Below are 15,443 nucleotides of genomic sequence, written 5' to 3' on the forward strand. Positions count from 1 at the left end.
CTAATACAATTTAGTTTTTAGTATTCAACAGTCCAGGATGAAAATATAGTTACTGCTGTGCTATGCTGTAGTGCTGGCCAAAAGCTTTCAAATTCAGTGTCATTGTAGAAAAGAAAAAGGCAAAGAAGTCACTACAGTTAGCATTTAATTTCAAAAAATGGGAACTGCCTGAACATGACAATGTTTTTTAAAAGGAAACTGAAAAGGGCAAGTAAAAGACTAAATGCTTGCAGATAGTATAACAGACTGCTTAGAGATACTATATTAGGATTTCAGAGTAACTGTATACCACTTACCAAAAACACTTTAAATGGACAGAAAAATGGCCAGCATGTGAAACAGCAGAGTAAAGGAAGCTATTAGATGTAAAAAAAATTCTCTTAAAAAGCGTGGGAGTCATTTGTAAATTAGGAAGAGAAAAGCATAAAACTAAACCAATAAAACATTACAATAAAATGTTACATAAGGAAGGATGGAAAAAGTTTTGTACACTATTTGTTTGTGACATATGAAGTAATAATCAGGATTTTGGGAAGGGAAGCGGAGGGGAGGGGAGGGGGAAGAATGCCAGAGAAACAGTGCATCATTGAAGGTGGCAGAAAATCAGCATATACTGCAACACTGAAAGATAAGGTCACAAGCAAGCTCCCCCTCAAACCGGAAAAAAAAAAAAAAAAAAAAAACACACATTGCAAAGGAGTCTAGGAGATTCCAGCACTGCAGTTATTCTGGGGATATAAATCAGTCATGAAAATTGCCTGCAACTGGAAGACTAATAGTTTACGTCTTAGAGAAAAATGGGTAAAATCACTACCAACAAATCAGCAGACCAGATGGAAACCAAATATGAAATTGGACCATTGTAACACTATCACTTAAGTTAGCTTTGGTGCCACACAAACATAACACGGCAAACATGACTCGTAAAATCTGCGATTGTGAAGCGCTGCAGATAGCTGTTGTGGTATTGTGTGACTACAATAAAATGGCACATGGGATTCAGTGTCAACACATGCAGGTAATATACATGATGGAAAACAGCAGGAACTGTCTAAATGCAAACTATGGATTGTAAAACAGATCTTAGTATTATCCTGGACAGTTAAATGAAGATTTCAGCTCATAGAACATGCAGAGATCAATTAGAATGGGAAGCAATCTTGGAGAAGGAATAGAGATTTAAACACAAAACATTGCTTTGTTTAAATCCACAGCTGCTGTGTCTAGACTTCTGTATGCAGTTCTGCTCATGCCATGTTCAAAAGAATATAATAGAACTAAAGATGATCAAAGTTATGAAAAGGCTTTCATAAGAGATTAAATAAACTAAGGTTTTTTGTTTTGTTTTGTTTTGTTTTTAGCTTGGAGAAAACACAACAAAGAGAAAATATGGAAAGATTTGTGAATTTTGATTGTCACTGAGAGGACTAATAGGAAACAATTATCTACTGTTTCTCCTAAAGCAAGAACTAGGCAGTGCCAGTGAAGTTATCATATGGCAGCTTCAATCGACAGAACTGTACTTGTGTACACACCTAAGTATACTGTGGAGATCATTGCTTGGGTCATTGTGGATTCAAAGGCTCCACAAAGCAATTAAACAAATTCATGGGAGAAAACTCCACCCAGGATTGATGCAAACGCGTCTTATTTATTTCCTTGGATTCTCTTCTTTACACTTTTAAATACAGGGAAATGTAATTGTCCTATAATCTTTGTTTACTCACTGGAGAATGAGTGGAAATTCCACAAGGTGACTTAGACATTGCAGCTAGGTGAATCATTGAATTACCTTCAGCTGGTCTAAGTGAAGTGCAAACACATGTACATTTGCCATAGGCTGGACGATGAGAGTTAATTTGTTACCTGACAGAAACTTCCACAGCTCAACCCTTACTAGACAGTTGTATTCATATGCTTTTAAATGCCTGAAGATGTATATCTTATGTACTAAAGAAAATGTTTAAATCAGTGCAGTAGTTGCTGAATCAGTGCTTACTCTGCACCTTCCCCTCAATTTTTATTACTCTTCCTTTCATATCCATTATTCTGAATGCCAGGGAGCTATTTTTAAGCACTTAGTTCAGTTTAATAAAATATATTTAAATATCTGCACCAGAAAAATTATAAGAATTTCTTATTAAGAATTTATTTTCATAAAATCAAATGCATAAATAGCTAATTACATTACTAGTGCAGACAATATACATTTTACAGAAATATCATTTTACAGTGTACTCTACTATAGTGACATGGAAAAATACAGTTGAGATCTTGATTATGATTAGTCACAGAAAGTATACATGATTTTTATATATATCACTGAGAAAAAAATGTTAGATGTTAAAGAGAAAATTTGGGCACCCACACAGTACTTAATATGATCACTATTACTACAAAATCAGCACTATTGGATGAACTTACATTTCAAAATTTGAAATAAATCTCTCTTATTCCTGAAAGCATAATACTTAATTATGCTTATTTACAAAGGCTCCTCTAAAAGTAATGCCTCTTGTTTTATTCTGTTGGCCTCTAACATCAGGGGCAGATGTTGGTGGTATGGTGGTAGAGGTGGAACCTTCCCGCCAGTATTCCGTTACATGTTTTTGCTGTGTGACAGATGGCAACAGAGGGACAGTCTGACAAAATGGCATCTGACATGGAACTGTGTATGAAGCACAGGTGTGCCACTTGTAAATAAATGGCACCCATGAATCAGTGAATGCCAATATTTACTGATGCTTGTTGAACATTTTTAGAGACCAAATAGTGGATGTGAGCACAGTGAGGCAGCCAGTGATGTGTTTCAGCACTGGTAACAGTGGGTCACCTCCACTGGTGCAGATTTATATGAGAATCATAGAATCATAGAATCATAGAATCACAAGGTTGGAAACGACCTGGAAGATCATCTAGTCCAACCGTCTTCTCATGAGCACAGCATGCAGGTTCTTGTTTATCACTGGCAAAAATGCATAGCTAATGGAGGTGATTTTGTGGAAGAGATAGTTGTAGCTGAGCATTTGCTCTATCAAATAGTATTATTGTGCTCTTTGTTTTTGCTGTAGATCCCATGGAAATAAAAAGGAAGTATTACTTTTGGAGCAACATACATAATATCAAAATATTTAATTCTAGCGTTTATTAGGATGAAGCTTTCTGATGATTTTCTATGAAGTAAAATTAAAAATAATAATACCAAAAAAACTACTTAGTCAACTTTCAAAAAGGAGGTATTTAATGCCCAAATCACAAACAATCTTAGAGTAATAAGTTTGTCTGTCAGTACTGACTCTTGTAAAATGATGCATGACAACATATAGAGAAAAGAAAAGCTGTGTAAAGCTCTAAATTAACCAAAGTTATATACTACTTTACTATAAAGCCAGTTTTGCCTTCTTATTTTGTGAACTATACACAACCTGTGAGCTGTATATCTGACTGTAAATAACAAAGCCTGAAAAAACACAATAGGATCCTAGTCTGAAATGCATTTTCTATCATTTTGAAAATATATATCAGTAGCCACTAAAAACTATATTTAAGAGTATCATGAAAATCTTGAGGTTACTGTAATAATTTATTTATTTATTTATAAGTAGTATGGATGGTTGTGCAGTGTGTAAGAGAAAAATGAACAGGAAATAGTCAAATTTCCCAATGAAAACTGACAATCATGAAGGAAAAAAAAAAAAAAAAAATCTGCATGAGATGTTATTTCAATACTTATCTATCAGTTAACAAACTTGAAATAGCAAACACAAAAGCATAAGACAGTCAAAGGTATCTGACTGGTGCAACACATCAGATTTATTCCCTGAGACATTTACTTCTGAAGGGCACTTACAGAGTTAACTATTTTTTGTAGTGTTACTTTGAACATGAGAAATTATGTGATACATTCTTGACAATTCTGTTCAATTTGCCAAAAAATGTAGTTTAGTCTCTATCTGTGTGAGCCTTGCAAGAAAACAGAATACGTTCACCATTAATAACACTGATACTAAATAGCATCTTGTGAGACCAGATCTATATTGTGAAGTACTGCTGGCAAAGCTGAGTCATCTGGAAGCGTGAAAAAAATGACAAGGTCGGTTCACACAGCTATTTGAAGGAAAGCTTGTCATGCGTATAGCCATACCAGTACATATTTAGCTTAGTTTATCTCTTTCAGGGAGAGGGTACAGAAAACTTTTTGTGCCAATGTGTGCTACATTTCCAGTAGATGGCTCTGGCAATGGAGTTAAGAGTGGCAAGTATTCTGCTGCAGATAAACCTCCTTTACCATCATTAATGATATGTGCTACACTGGTTGTGATACAAGAAGTTAGACCTCAACTATCTTAAGAAAATATTTACTTAGATTTAGTAAGATTGTTACTGTATGTTTGTGAAATGCCAGTTGATGCTTAAATGTATTTGCCAGGGATTAGAAGCCATTTCAGAATCCACTGTTCTTTAATGAACATACAAGAAGCGCCTCAGAAGTAATAAGAAGTTAGGTTTAAGAAGATCATGAATTACTTCAACTCACCAAGTGAGTTGAGATAAAAATTTACTGAAATTAACACTATGTATGATACAGATATCTTATATAAAGGTTAATCCTTAAATTAATATTTTTAATTCATGTCTGGGTATTTAATTAACATAAATTATAACAGCTCAAGTGGTCAGATAAATTTATTTTGATTTAAGCTGAGGACCATGTAATCTAAGAGCATCCCCTTATTTTTCTGTGAGTCATTTCAGTAAAATGTTTTGGCACATAGGGGTTTTTAGAAGCCAAAGTACAGGTTGAGCTCAGAGTCTAATTTTAAATCTCCAACATACTAGTTTTTATTGCTTCTGGCGCCAGTTTTGGCCATAACAAATCAGGAGAAAAAACAAATAGATGAACATTTAACCAAAGCATCAAAAGCTATGAACCTTACAGTCACCCAGCTCTGTGAGTGAAAAAAAAAATGCTTCCAGCTATAAAAACATGGAAGAGAGAACAACAGCTGTGCAAATAGAAATTATATTCCTCAAACGGAAGAGAGATTCAACACCTCTGTGTCATGATGCTGATGAAATGGGAAAGATTTGTTGAATAAGTTAATAATGATGCCTCCAGAAAACAAACAAACAAACAAACAAACAAACAAACTTGAGCTTGAGCCATTAGCATTTGTAGCATAAGTCAAAAAACACAGAAGCCAAAAAGTTGGGATAAGCAACGGCTAATGTGCAAAAAGCTGTTTTCTGAAGAAAAAAAAAAATACTGAACTGCAGTGAATCTTTCAAAACTTTAGACATCAGCAAATACTGAACTACATGAGAGTTACTCACCTCATGAGTGTTTTGAGCGCACGATTCATGTAAAATAGGTCAAGTTAATCATGTTCCAAAAGTATCTGTTTTTCTCTTCATTAATTCTAAAGTGTTTGTCAATTAATTAACTATATATAATGAGGGTGAGTCTCACAGAAGCAGGTAATATGGAAGATGAAATAACAGGGACCAGGTTCCCATGAATTTGTGCACTGTTCTCCTCTTTAGAAGTGCTGAAAATGTAGAGGTAAAGTTTTTTACAGTTTTCTTAATGAACAAAACTTCCAGATCCAGGTTTTCCAGTTTCCTTCTACTTATGGCGGACCGAATATTTAGGAGAAAATCCGAGCCTTAGTTTTGAATTGAATTTTGGAAAGGTAAAATTCACTCCAAATAGATGTAAACTAGTATTCCCTCGATTTCATTAAAATTTTAAAGAATATTTTTGCTGCCTTGAACTTTTTTGTTTTTCTTATATTTTACCGGATAATCTGTTTCTAAATCTGTTCTTAAATATGTTCCTAACAGTAAGCTGAAAAAAAGACACTGCATCTCTAAGTAAATATATTACCATTATAATAATCCATATTTTGATAAAATATTTTTGATCAGTTACAATTAGTATAATTCAGCAAAACAAATACCACAAATACCGCTTGTCCAAAAGGAATAAGATGGTACCACGCCACTGACTCTGCTCTGAAAAGAGCAAGTACCTGTCCAATATGAAATACATTAGTCCAGTTTAGATTTTTGAGTTGCAGCTAGTCTTTAGGAAAAATTAAAAAAAAAATGTTGATCATGTTTGTTTGTTTGTTTGTTTTTCAAATAATTAATAAACTCAACAAAAACATGCTAACTCTGAGAGCTGAATAGTCTTCTACAGAAATCCAACTGTGTTTGTTACTTGCTTTTTCCCTACTTTTTATATGTTCTCTTCCTACAACTTAACTTAAAGATATATTTTTTTACTTTCTTCTTCCAGTAACTTTTCCTCTGTCTATACATACCTGCGCAGATCACAAAAAAAAAAAAAAAAAAAAAAAAAAAAGAAAACGAATCAAGTCTACAATGAAGTAGCTGTATTCATCTTTCAAGTATGCTAGTAAAAAATAAAGATACAAGAGTCTTTTTTTTTAATAAAAAATAAGACACCTACTGTTGTCATGTACATTTGTGAAAAGTTGCTGAAGTGTATTAAATTTGCAATGGTCTGAAATTCTACTGACAGCTCCTTTTAAAGAGTTTAAAGATATCTTTAGACTTTAAATAGCAAAGAAATTTTTAGTCTTTAAATAGTAGCTTATTTTGTCTTACATAAAGAGGTTAAATCTAAAACTCCTTAAATCACTTTAAAATATTAGCAAATTACCAATCGGGCATTTCTAAAGCTCAGGCAGAAGCTAATTCTCATTGATCATCAAATTTACCTTTTAAAGATTATGACTGTGTCAAAATTCTAGCAATTTAAGAATTTATGCCATTTTCCATATACTGATAAAAACGTGAACACACAAAAAATAAACACATAAAAATAAAGGAATAAAGGAATAAAAACATGAAAAATAATGAATAAACATCTGAATGCAATACAAGTGTGGATATTATTATTTTTGTTCACATAAAAGGTATCCATAGTTGAACTTCATAACTTTTATAGCTATATATTAAAAAGTGAAAAATAATAATATAAAATCAAAAAACATATTATTCCTTTAAATTGGAAAAAAAAGAAATTGGGATAAATGTACAGACACAGTGCCTTTACGTCACCTTTTCTTGCAGTAACAAATGTCATAGGGACAATGGGCAAAGTCCTCAGTTTGAATCAAACTATCTAACCATACCAAGCTCATATAGTAGAAAAGAAATAAAACTTATACCAGCACACAAAGTTTAGGACTATTTATTTTCATTTGTGCACAGAGATCCAGTAGACACTTCCTTGGCTGTGTAGGTTACAGATGTCTCACACAAATTTTTCCACTATATTGAAACAGACAAAAGTCCACTTGTGGTTCTGTTGTTCTTAGTCTTTACTGAAAACTTTTAAGGCTAGATCTTATAACTAGCTAGAGATCATGTTCAATGGACAAGCTAAGTTACACTTTTAAAAATAAACATGTAAGCTATTAAAATGTTCAATTTTTCATATATTTAAGATACAGATTTTGTTTAAAAAATCAATTTTTTCATGATCATCAGTGAATAATATCTTATTTGTGCATGTTTTTACATACATAAACACATCACACTACATAAATATTTGCACTAGGGGGACTATTAAAAGAAGAAGAAAGATTTTTGACACTTAATTACATGCCCACTGATTTATATGAGGCAATTTGTACACATAGAAAAAATATAGTCATATACTGAAAAGCATTTACATGTTTTAAATAAAGTTTTGGTCTTTTCCATGTCTCACTATGAGTTGGTTATACTGGGCATATGCTCCTCTCCATTTCATGCTGCAAAGGGGAGCAGATGGAATTAAATACAGCTTGGCATGCAGTATAGAGGCAGCCGTGGAGCTGTATTTTTTAGTACTACACAGGCACTACCAGCTACATATACATTAGAGATGAAATACAAAAAAGGGCATGTCACCTTCAGGAAAGGGTAGTAGTCAGGGAACATCTGTTATACATGCAGTGTTCCCTGTAGAAAGAACTGAAACATGATGAAATATGCATCAAAAGTTCCCTATGCACTGAGGTACATTAAGTCCCTTTCAAACCATATGAAGCCCACTTGGGGAAGGGAGGTTATTTGAGTGTGGCAGCTGGAATAGAAGAAAGCAGCAGCAGGAAATGGAAACCAGCTGTTCTGCCATTCTGGAAATAAGGATGGGCAGTAGGCACATAGAGGCTGATACACTGCATGCATATATCACTGGCATACAGACAGGAGACAAAGTTTCACTGAGCGGTAATTAGCTAATCATGTTGAAGCTCTATGTCTGAGCAAAGTCCTCGTTAAACCCTAAGTGCTATTACAGTATATCAGGGATTCTTGTTGTGAAGCACTGCACAGCTCACATTCTTTTCAATTCTTTCACATGGTGAGCTCTTCCCATAAAAGATGCTCACAGACAAAAGAGTATAGAACAGGTCAGTGCAATTGTTCCCTTTCAGTACACTTTACTCAGGACTAGACAGTACATCTCACCCTTACGTTTAATTATGTTATCACAAAAAGCAAGGCTAGAGTGGATCCCCTGGCCCTCAGTAGGTTAAAATAAACCTGGATTATCACTGGCAAATGTATATTTAACGTGTCTTAAAAAACACCATGCAGGAGGATTCTTTAATGTACAGAGGCAGCCAGCTTCACTGCATAAATATCTTTATTGCAAATTCTTGTCCATATTGAACATAAATAACTTTCCTAACAAACTAAAAAAAAAAAAAAAAAAAAAAAAAGGAGGAGGAAGGGGAGGGAGGGAGGGAGAGAAGGAGAGAAGGAGGGAGGGAGAGAGGGAGGGAGAGAAGGTGGAAGGGAGGGAAGGAGGGAGGGAGAGAAGGAGGAAGGGAGGAAGGGAGGGAGAGAAGGAAGGAGAGAAGGAGAGGAGAGAGGGAGAGGAGAGAAGGAGGGAGCGAGGGAGCGAGGGAGGGAGGGAAGGAAGGAAGGAAGGAAGGAAGGAAGGAAGGAAGGAAGGAAGGAAGGAAGGAAGGAAGGAAGGAAGGAAGGAAGGAAGGAAGTTTTTTTTAATTCACAAAGACTTTTGTTATATCTAATTCTTTGCTCAGTTAAACTAATCGAAACTCTGAACAAAAACAGTTCTCTCAGTAGTTGCATAAACCACTATTTTCTTCTGCTATATCACCTCTCTGTTGATTCTGAATTTGTCCAGGTCTGACTTAAAAATGAGTATAGTGTCTGCCATTAATGAACTCTGGCCTAAATTAAATTATACCACTTTTTCTTCCTCTGAAAACCAAAAGAATAGAACAGCAGAAAAGAAGTAAGTATAAAGGACCAGAAAAAGGACAGAGTGAATTGTATACAGAAATTAAAAGATACACTTTGTTCTAGAAGAACAAAAAAGAATTAGTGTTATTCTAACTGATGCATTACTGAATGGAATAATTAATTCCAGCCCCTTATTTAAGACACTTCTGTTGATATGTTTTCCCCAGATGGAAATAAAACTAATGATAACTAAAAATCAACTTCAGGTTTCAAACTAACAGCATTAGCTTTAGAGCAGTCCTATCTGCAGAACATTTTTTTCAATTTGGTAACAAGAACGTGGCTGGAATGTAAAATAGGATTATATCAAAACTTGAGCAATATCACATCTCATTATATCTATATTTTTGTTAGCTTAGTAAGAGGAGATACAATCATACAATGATGATATAAACTGAGAAAGAACGGAGAGGACGTATATGCTTTAATTGTCTCCTTTATGTAACCTGATAAACAAACACATACACAGACTAAAAGGGAGGAAATTATCCTCTAGTCCCATTACAATAGTTTGTATGATATTAAGTGTCCATTCACTGCATAGATATATGCCCTAAAATTTCCATTAACAAAAGTAAGCACAGCTAGAGAATATCCATTTACCATCCAGAGGAATGCATAAATCCTGTAACGATGAAAGCTACCAGTTTTATGATTTCCTCATTTCAAAAGTTGTTGATCTTTCTATGCCCCCACTTTTCTTTCAATTTATAAAAAGAATCTGAAAATAAAAATTGTTAGCTGAAGATAATGATTTTGACATAGAAGGGCCTCATTTTACTGAGAAGAGCACATCCATCTCTTGCTCCTCTAGTGGGAATAAAGCAAAAAGATAACTAATGGATTCTAAGACTTCCAAGAACAAACTGCAACACAGTGACTGAGCTCAGCCCCAGGAAAGGCGGTGTCAAAACAGGGAGTACAGAAAGGAAGTAATGAGATTTACACTAGTGACAGGCAAGGAATATTCTGCTTTGTTGCCTCAAAAACAAAGCTACAGCACCTAAATGTTAAAATATACACCTACACCTCAGACAAAAGACTCATGGTAACTGACTTGATCGTGAAGTGCATTTTATGTACATTAATTTACAAATAAGATCATCCAATAATACACTCCTGTTTATCTTTTTTTTTCCTTTTTTTTTTTTTTTTTTTCCTATTGGTACAGTTTCAGACCTCTAGGGTGTTGGCAATAATATATCTAAATTGATTTGGTTGTGAAGCTTATAATTAAATCAATACACACGCACACACACACACACACAAGACAACTTTCAAACGTTGAATGAATTTGTAATTATAAAAAAAAAAAAAAAAGTAGAAATAATGGTGGGGGAGGAAGGGGAGAAATAAATTAACTGAAAAATGTAGTATAACACACAAATGTTCCAAACACCATGCTGTGCTGAATGGTTATAGTCCCCCCCTTTTTTTTTTTTTTGGTCTCTCAGTGACACGTTCTGTGTTTGTATAGGTGCAGAAAGGTATTTCTGCATGCTCTGAAAATCAATTATAGAAATTTCCCCCATAATCTGAGGCTAAATCTAATAAAAGTGATATGCACCATTCACAAAACTTCACAGTTACTATGTGATAATAATCTGCCAGAAGCTGAAATGTACCTGATTAAAAATCTGGTTTGGCAGAACTCAACTCTAGTTGAAAAGCAGGATAATAGGCAATAACAAAGGCAATAATAGGCTATGGTACTCTGATGCAAAGTGCATTCACTGTCACTTCAGCTGCCAGGATATTTGCAGTTTTTCTATTTTGTATCAATGAAAGAAGCTAAGAAAGTAGTCAAGGTATTAAGCTAATCCATTTCTTCTCCATTAGGGTACCACTGCACATCCTTTTCTCATTTCTTCCAAGACAAGCTCCTGTTTCATTAGATTTCTCTTTCCTCACCTGGATAGCTTTGCTTGAACTCCAAAGCTGCTCACATGAGCAGAACATGCTACAGAGAGAAGCTATGCATAGAAACACACTCCTTTCTAACAAGGAAGCACCAAACAAACTAGACTGCTTCTAAACACACCTGGCTATCACTCAACTCACATGTCATAAAGTGCCACTCATGAACCTAGACTCAGTATCAAAATAACTAACAGGTAAAAAGTGAGCCTGAATTCTCTGGTAGAGTAGAAGGCCATCTAAAAATAAAACTTAAAAAGACATTCAACATAAAAGCAACAGAGGGGGAAAAAAGGCTTTGTCTTTATTTTTCAGAAGTATTTGCTCAATTTTTTCACAATAATTTTCTCAACAAATATGTCATAGATCACTGGATATGAACATAAGGAAGGTTATGACAGTCATCTGCATAGCAAAGGTGACTGACTCATATTCCTCTCGTGAGATCATTAACTTAGATTCAAAGGGGGAATATTTTTCTAGTTTCTCAGAATGATGCATTACAGAATATTTGCATACCTTGGTGAGTCTAAGAAACTCTTGCAAACATGTTACCTAGATCAGCTTTAAATTGCTGAGTTTAAGGCACTAAGAATATTTGACATTTTTCATAGTACACTTATAATTAAAAGTGCAAAATATTAATCTAAAAGCTAGATATCAATAGGTATCAATAAAAGCTTCAGTGTGAACCACAGACTTCACAAGAAGAAGAACTTAGTAGTTATAATGCTACACATTCTCTTAAATTCAGAAGTATTATTCTCTTGACCAAAGTATTCACAGTAGAAAATTAGGAAGGAATTGCTGTCAGTTTAGATGTAATAATGAATGTGTTAAATGCACCAGAGTGGATATTGAGCAGATATAAGAAAATCACTGGAAAGTTCAGAAAAATCATTCATAAAAAATTCTGATAATATCTACTCTGCTGCAGATAGATAAAGTAGAATATTCAATTTCAGGGATCTTCCTTTTTTAAAAAATTGAGAATAAAAATGCACAAGTTACTACAGTCTTGTTCCATGAACATGTTCAGTGGATCAATCACAGAATTACAGAATCACAGAACTGTAGGGGCTGAAAGGGGCCTCTAGAGATCATAGAGTCCAACCCCTCTGCCAAAGCAGGCTCCCTAGACCAGATTGCAAAGGTAAGCATCCAGGCAAGTCTTGAATGTTTCCAGAGAAGGAGACCATTAAAAAGTAGAGTAAATGGTTTTCCTTGAGATGCAAAATATCTGTTACAATCTTTATTCTTTAGTTGCATGCAAGTTTGTGTCAGCTTTCTTCCATGTGTATTTTCATTGTGATTATGAAGAAAGTGTTGTATTTTTGTGTGATATTTAATCTCCTTTTTTTTTTTTTTTTTTTTTTAATTGCTGAAGACTGACTCCAGTCCTTTTATCCTAGTCACTTATATCGTAGATTAAAAATGTGCTGTTCTACAGAAAAACCTGGTAAAGTGGTCTTAGAGGAGCCTCTGACACCAGTGCTGAAGTTTTCTTTCACTCTTTCTTTGTGGATGTACCTCTGGTTTTCTTTATTCTTAGGATCCATGCTACCATTAACCAGGCAAAAGCACATGCAAAAATGTCCCCTCTATGGGATACAAGTGTGAACGGCAAACATTTTGAAAGCAAGATTTCTGTTGCACAGTGAGTGATATAGTGAACAAAAAAACCCTAATAATAATAATAATAATAATAATCTCCCAGAGATATATTAAATCAGAAAAGCACAGGAAAATCCAATAAATCAATGACTTATAAGCAACTAGAAAAAAAACATCCCTATCTCTAGATTGTTTTACAGATTATAAGATAAACATTCTCAGGACTTACTAAGAAAGTTTAGAATGAACATGCTTTTGCTGTAGATATCATTTATGGATTACAATATCATTTTCATCTTTGTATGTCATTTCAAAAAACACTGATCATAGTTTTTATGCACAAATCACAACAAATCAAAAGATATATTTTATTTAAATATAAAATGTGAATAACACATGCTACTCCAGGTGGAGTCAAGAGGAATTTTTATGTAACTTGGCAAACCTATTTAAAAGTGTAAGATTTGTATGTAGGATGATCTTAAACTGTCTGAACCTGTGAAGGGGTTTAAAGTCTCAGAAACAAAATGGGGAAAATTAAAGGTAAGCAAGACAAACATGTCTAAAACCATCCCACTGAAAAAGTAAGTCATAGGGAATAAGCTCCTTTGTAAGACAGCCAAATCAGTATAAGTAGGGAATAAGTAGAGAAATCTTATCTGACCAAAGACAGACAGATACTTTTATGCAGAAAATAATTTGGAATTTACAGAGAAGGAAAAAAATAATACCTGAAAGGAGACATGGCTTATTGTCTCAATGTATTTTAAAGGCCTTTGTTTTGCCCCTCTTTCTTTCTAGAAGTTAAATTATTTTAGAATCTTTAAACAGCAATAATCTTGTCTGAAACTTTGCTACAAAACAGTGAATTCCTACTCTTCAACACAACCTAGAGAGATGACAGAACTGACAGAAACACAACTTCTGATACTGCTTCAGGTGTCGCCATAGAAAATCAAGCATTCCACCCCCATTTCGCAGAAAACAATTTTCCTGTAAAGAAAATGCAATCCTCTTCCTACCTGAATCACATACATTATATTTCTTACTCTCCTTCAGCGTGGAATGGAATGGAATAATGTGTAGAGAAAGCCATTTTATTTATTGTCTTTCAAAAGAGAAATTACGTTGGGCTAAAAGCCCTAATCACACAATACTCAATGAGAAGCTATCATTGATTTTGTTGAAAACACCACATTCCATCACATTTGTTACTGTAATGATTTCTAGCCCCAGAAGATGCTTAGTGTAGGTTCAGTTGCCAAACGATTGTATTACCACACACTTGAGATGGAGGTAAACAAATAGATGTTATTACCATTTGAAATTATGTTTTTTGGGGGAAAAAAAAAAAGTTATTTATCTCTCTATGCTAATTATTTATCTTTTCTTAGTAAAAAATATTACATAAACACCTGCTGCTGCAATGCAGTGGCTAACAGCACTTAACATTCATAGTTTAGTATACATTTAATAAGAATGTGAGGAATTACTATGAGTCACTGCCATAAGTTGTTTCCTGATGAATGGGGCCTTTCAGAGACAAAATGATAAATGCAAACCTCCAGATAACTTTTTCTGTTACAATGGAAACATGGAATAGAAGAGATTGGCTTAACCTGCTTACTAATGTTTTCATATTTTGAGCTGTATTGTTCTTGACATTATATTGACAGACTGTGATAAAATTTGAACTCTGGCTATATACTGATTTTCTAAAAAGCTGTCACTTCTTAATTATTTAGAGCAGTAAATTATTTTTCTAATGAAACTTTTTGAATTTTAGAACCTCATTGCTGTACTTGATGGGTAGAAATCCACCCTTTCTGCTAAAACAAAACTGAGAAAATTAGATAACATTTAGTTTATTAAAATAATAATAATAATAATAATAAAAGTGTAGTACTGCATCTTTATACAGATCAATGTCTAATTATAAGCAAAGACTTGCTGTGGCAGGAGGTTAGGAAAAATAATCTTTCTGGCATTTATTAGTTGAAAAATAAGGTCATATTTGAGGTCAATTCTCAAATATACACAGAATAAGTTGTACTGCAGCATTCTAAATATTCTACATAGCAAAAGTCACATTTCAATCCCAACATAACCAAAAACATGTTCCTAATGAATGTATAACAGATCAGACGGGGCTAGCTATGAAAACAAAACTAAACAAAACAAAACAACAACAGCAAAAAACCCCTAGATCCAATTAATCAACAATTAATAAAAAGCTTATATTTTTTTGCTCAATTATAAATGTATCTTCTCAATAACATTGACTTATTTAATTATCTCTTAACTTTCTCTAACACTGAATCATCTTTTACGCAACTAACCTAAAATAAATATATAAAACATTCCAGCAGCAGTGCTGTTTCTTATTGCCTACAATCTTGGCAAAATCACATAAACACAATGCTTAAGTGCTCAGTTTGTTGGATTTTTTTTTTTTTTAATTGTTTCTTTTGAAATAAAAGACCTCATAATTAGATAAAGCATATCTGGAAAAAAAAAAAAAAAAAAAAAAAGCATTGGACACAGAGTTTGAAGAAATAAATATACTTATCTGTCAGAATGAAAATTTGCAGAGATTGTGGTCATTGTTCTGCTATAAGTAA

At 33.8% G+C, this 15,443-nt stretch overlaps 1 protein-coding gene across 3 annotated transcripts in view; it reads right to left on the minus strand.

The window, feature by feature from the left end:
• Positions 1 to 15,443, minus strand: part of PCDH17 (protocadherin 17) — an 87,134-nt gene that overhangs the window by 41,000 nt on the left and 30,691 nt on the right. The window lies entirely within an intron of this gene.

This window comes from Phasianus colchicus, chromosome 1 (assembly GCF_987193195.1).
Source record: "Phasianus colchicus chromosome 1, bPhaCol1.hap1.1, whole genome shotgun sequence".
Lineage (NCBI taxonomy): Eukaryota > Metazoa > Chordata > Aves > Galliformes > Phasianidae > Phasianus > Phasianus colchicus.